This window comes from Manacus candei, unplaced genomic scaffold (genome assembly GCF_025592945.1).
Source record: "Manacus candei isolate 608988 ecotype Guabito, Panama unplaced genomic scaffold, ASM2559294v1 h1tg000028l, whole genome shotgun sequence".
NCBI lineage: Eukaryota > Metazoa > Chordata > Aves > Passeriformes > Pipridae > Manacus > Manacus candei.
The window spans coordinates 40,724,341-40,730,126 of NW_026138076.1; positions in this window are offsets into that span (position 1 = coordinate 40,724,341).

Sequence of the window (5,786 nt, forward strand, 5' to 3'; positions counted from 1 at the left end):
TATACAGACAGCTGTTAAACGGCCTATTTTATAACTATGTGATAAGCACTCATTAGTTCATATGTTGAATCCTGTGTTTATTAATTATATAATAGGGATTTTTTTAAAAAATTGCTCATCGTATATGGCTATGAGCAGTCTACTCATCTAATTTATAACTTCACATAAGATCTAAGTATGTACACACAATCAATAAAATAATCTGTATGTTATACTTCAAATAACCACTCAATCTTGCATTTTATTAATGTAATTTTCTAAAATACACTTACAAGGTATTATAAGGAGGGATATCTATATAAAAATTCCATTTCTGTTAGAAAACTGAGGCTGATTTCTCTCCAGATGTTGTCTTAAACATTTGGGTTTGCAAGTTATTCTTTGCATGTTGCACCCTCCCCCTTTGCATTGTATGTGTGACACGGGGATCTGGTACGTGCATTGAGCACGTGCATTACACTGTGTGCTGGAACCAGGAGGTGGCACCCCTGTATGTGTGTCTAACACTGCAATGAGGACTAGAACCTTACTAATGCTCTTTTAGGAAGTGTAGGCTTTAATATCACTTAAGGAAAAAAAAAAAGAGATGCAAAGGTAAGTTAATTTACTGGCCATCAACATGTTTTGTCCTTCCTTAAAATCCTGGCATGAATGGAAAAGAATAGGTTCTTTTAAGTGGTAATTCTGTTACACTGGAAGATTCAGTCATTAAAGAGATCATGAAGTTCTGGAATAACACATATAAATGTTTTTTCCTTCACTTTTCATCTCTCCAAATGCAGTAGAAAGCCAGGCTGCCAGGCCTCAGGTCATGGTGGACAGCAGAAGGGGGTGCCATCCTTGTGTTGATGCCACAGATTCTAACACATCTGCCAGGTTGTTTGTACCATTTTTGCTCTGAAGATGGTGTCTGCATCTCCTCCTGTGCTTGACCCATAGAACCACTCAGATACTTACAAAGCTCCTTCCATGTAAATGCCAGGGTGAAGGTTTCTTCGTCGTTTGGTCAGATGCTGTTAAAGTCACAAAGGGAAGAGCATTGCTGAATTCTGACGCTCCTCTCCCACTGCAGAACCAAGCTTTAAGTGTACACTTACATATTTTGCTGTATAAAGGCCAGCAACTTTAGCAGCTTGCAAGAACAAGCTCTGAGATGTCCCACTGAAAAATGTGCAAGCGTAGGGCTTGCTAGAAAGGTCTCGAGGTCCTGATTCCAAGACTAACAAGGAATCTCAGCTGTTATGCTCCAAGTGATAAAATCCTGCTGTACATGGGAGGCCAAATGACCACAAAACCTGTGCTTAGGGACTCCAAATGAAAAGTGCTGGGTGCTGCACTGGGATTTATTCATGTGACCATTGCATTAGTGAAGATCTCTCTCTTCTCTCTTACTCCCCAGTATTAAAGACTCAGTTTCTCACTGAGTCATCTCACCATAGGCACACCTGAGATGCTCAAGATTGTGTGGAACATGCATGCAGTTCCTATGGCCTGCAATTGCCTTCAGCACAGTGTGTTTCCTATTAGCTGGTCTAGCTAGGATCCCCTCCATTTCGTCATATTTCCCCATTCATCGTAAGGAGTAAGTAAACTCAGGGCTTTTAACAGGGTTTGAATTGTAGCTGGATTGCTGAACTAGAAACCTAAATTTCTAAATTATGGAAATGAGGTTGTTTGAGGTGGGGGCATGCCTGTGTGCTGTGTTCAAGCCTTCATTCCTGCTGGAGACAACACACAAGGCTGCAGCTCTGTCAATACACAGTTCTGGGCTTATAGGGTGCATAGAAGCCAAACTACTTGTATTTATTTTCAGTGTAATAAGAACTGGAGGTCCATGACAGCAGATGGTAAAATTCCACTTAGGTTCCTGGATACAAACTGAAGCTGAAAACATCTGACTCCTTGTATAAAGGGTATCAATTTTTAGAGTGAGTTATAGCAAATACAGTGGTAGAGAAAAAATATAACCTGCTTGCAGCCAGAAGACAGACAAGAGAGTAAAGTATTCCCCTGAGTGGCTTGCTGGCTACCTGCCATTCCTCAACAGCAGAAGATAAAAGGGAGTACCAGGATAACTACTCTGACCCTATTTATTTCCAATACAATACAGATATTTACATGAGATGAAACTGTTTGATATTCTGGGGCTACCCGGCTTCTGTGACAGGAGACAAATGAAATGCTACTTTTTATTAGATCTGACCTACCAGAAGCCAATAACACGCAATAGCTTAGCAAAGACAGAGTCGGACTGCCACCTCAGGTCCAGGCTTTCTTCCCAAGTTGGTTTAACAAGGCTTCCCCCTTCCTGGAAAACCAAGCTTGCAGCCATGCTTCATGCCACCAAAATTTGGTATGTGCTGATAATTAAGTGGGATAAAATAAGTATAGCCATAGGAACAAAAAAATAAACCATTTACAGAAGCAGTGGGGTAAAACTGATGAGAATTTTACAGATGCTTTTCTCTGCCTGTGATTCAATCCAACCCCCATTAAAGTCATGCATTACATCTACATCACAAAACCATGTATATTTAGGCAATAAATATATTTTTGCTACAGACATAAAAATACATTATTGCTAGTGTTAATAGAACAAAAATTAAGAATGTTGGTAACTTCTCACAAAGTTAAAAAAAAAAAACAAAACCTTTTGTATCCATTTGGAATACCTGGTTTAGACAAACATGAAGCACATAATTTCAACCAAAGCTTTTTTGGTATGCACTGTACTTTGTGAAATAAATTGAAAAATAAGGATATATGAAATTTTTTTCTTCCAAGTGTATAGACTCCAATGTATTCTCATGGGATGTGTCCTTCTCCCCATTTGCACTTTTTAGTGGAAAATACTCTATAGCAAGCATGACTAAATGTAGCCTTTGTACACAAAATAGGCCTTGAAAAAATGAAAGCATGGAAGATTGTTAAAACTAGCATTTTTTCCATGGCTTTAATGGAACCATGCCATGTTACCCATGCTGAAAGTATGGTCTCAGCGCTTGAAGAAAGAAGTCCTCCTCTCTTAAGAAAACAGGCTTACTGGTAAAAGTGAGGCAGAGAAATTGTATGTCCTCACAGGTTACAGAGCAAACAAATAAAATGTAATGATGTCATTCATTTGAAACTAATTTATCAGTAGATGGGTGATCAGTGGTTTATAACAGCTATATGTTTAAAAGGCAAAGGGCCTTTGGCAAAGAGAGCAAGCTGCTTGTTTTTTTTTAAACAAGTCAAAGTTTTTGCAGTTAACAGTCAGCTATTCTGTGATGGGAGTGCAAGATCTATGTAAAGGCTGAACTTCAGCACAGTCATAATAGGACTTTGCCAGCAGCTCTGTCACCAGGAGGCTGTCAGGTGAGGTGGCACATTTCCTCCCTGCTGTCCCAGGCAGAGAAGGTGGTTTTTCAAGCAACTCAATAACAGAAGTGATTATTTTTTTCCAATGTAATATTAATAGCTTTATGAATTATTCATGCAAGCATGGAGGGGAAACCTGGATGCAATAAAGAAAGTGTTTCTGTTTATGTGTGAGTCTTGCATCTGTCCTGGTTCTGTTCAGCTCATACAGGATGGCTGCCTCCCATCAAAAGATGTTTTCACCAGTGTTTTTTTCCCCCTAGTGTGTAGTGACTGCAAGGATCAAACCAGCTGCCTTCCCCTGCTCTGAAAACACAAATGTTGGAAGAGACTGCTCCCTTCCTACTCTTTGTTTATGGAGCCTGAGGACAGTGACAGTAGCTCCAATAGCTGGGCTATTGCATAAAAAAAGCAATAATAAACCCTTAATTCCACACAATGAACATTACAAGTAGAGATCTCCAGAATCTTCTTTTGTTGCTTCAGGTACACTGATGGATTTCAGCCCTCTGAGACTCAGGAATTTGCCACACGCCATCAAATTTGACATAGGCTGTGCCATTTTACTAAAGCAGAGGTTAACAAGCACATGGACTAAGTCAAACAAATTATTTTCAATTTTCAAGGTTTGTTTTCTCAACAAACACACAAGGCAACACTGCCTTGCACGGGATTATCTGTATTATAATTCTTGCTTCAGATGGCAATTTTAGATGTTATGATCTAAATGAAGATATTGAAATGTAATGGAGACGCAAATCTGTAGGACATATTACTGTGAACGCTGTCCTGTTTTCCTCAGGATCTAGACAGCATCCACTGTTGCTGCTTGGGCTATATCTGTCCTTTGAATGGAGACTTTTGCTCCTTAAGGCCAGATAAAAACAAATCAACCAAGACTTTGGCCTCTGCCATTTGCACCCCAGATGAAAATTCATGAGCAAGTACTAAAAGACCTCTATCACATTCTGCTGTTGCTGTGCAACAGACACAATACAAATTTAAAATAAGCTACCCACTGGTGTCTGTGTTATGAATATCACCCAGATTGGAAACTAATGTTCTTCTGAATTGTTTCTGTTCCAGGCTTTGGGCACTTAATAATTGACTCGGATCTACACACCCCTGTAATGTTTGAAAACCACTTGTAGTGCAGGTCTTTGGAGTAGGGACTCTTTCTGTGTGTACGGCACAGGCAGGCTACTGCCTTCAGTCCTAACTGGGCCTTTCGGGCATGATCATAACTAAACACCTACAAAGACACTGAAATTTTGTTTGGTAATGTCAGATCTAGCTGGACAATTGTTTCTGTGCTTGTAGTCCCTAGAGGCTTCATCAGGGATCATCCTGTCTCTGCCTCAGTGAAATTATCTAACCAGATGAGGCAAAGAGTAGGAGGAGAGGCAAGACACTGAGAGCAGAGAAGACTTGCCCAAGATGATGTAGTGCCAGAGCCAAAAAGAGGAGCCAGAATGCGACATCCTTGTTCACATGACTCTCCTGGAAAGAGTTCTTTAGGCTGTGGACTCTAATTCAGTTTTTTTTCTTGGATACTAAGCACTTGGCTCTTAGATTTCTGATCTCTTGAATATGGAGAGGGAAATAAAACATCCCATTTCTATGAAACACTTATGAAAGATGCACGCAGAAAGGTCGAATGACTTTTTCTTGGAGGAGGATGTTGTTCCCTTTCCCCGGGATGCTTTGTCAAGGCTGCCATCCCTCTTCAGCCTCTTTCTGCTTACAACGTTTTTTGGAATATATTGTGTAATTGCAAGTGCTATAGGACTGCTGTGCCTATCCACTTCCCACAAAGTTCCATTTCTCATGGCCTAATGCCCGGTGGGGTACCCTGGGGGCTGGAGTGAACCCCCCTTCCTAGCCCAAGGCACGAGACGGACCGTGCGTGCTGCAGGCTGAAGTGCAGACCTTGTCCCTTTCACCTTCTTTAGCTGTCCTTATTCACTATTCACAGATCTAGAGGCTTCCCCCAATTTTCCTCTTCTCTTCCACTTCCCCGGCTGCTCTTTTCGGCTTCTCCCTGCGGCTTCCCTGCCCGCGCTCCTGCCACGCAGCCCTGAGCGCGCCCCGCCAGCACAGCTCCGTTGGAGCCGTTTTTCCCACACCGGGAGTTTTCAGCGCGGCCGTGCCCCGTTTTCAGCTGCTTTCCGCCCCGCCAGCACCCTCACCCGAGGCACATCCCGCCTGCTCCCAACACGCCCGGCCCGCAGCACCCGCTGCTGCCCTTCCCGACCAGTGACCCGGTGCGGGAGGGTGAGAGCACACCCCGCCCCGAGGCTCCGCCGTCCCTGCTGCCCGCTGGGGCGGTGCCGCGGCCCCGGCGGGCGGAGCGGGGCGGTCCGGGGGCGGTCCGGGGGCGGCCGCGGTGCTTTAGGGCCGGCGGGAGGCGGTGCCCCCTCTCCGCG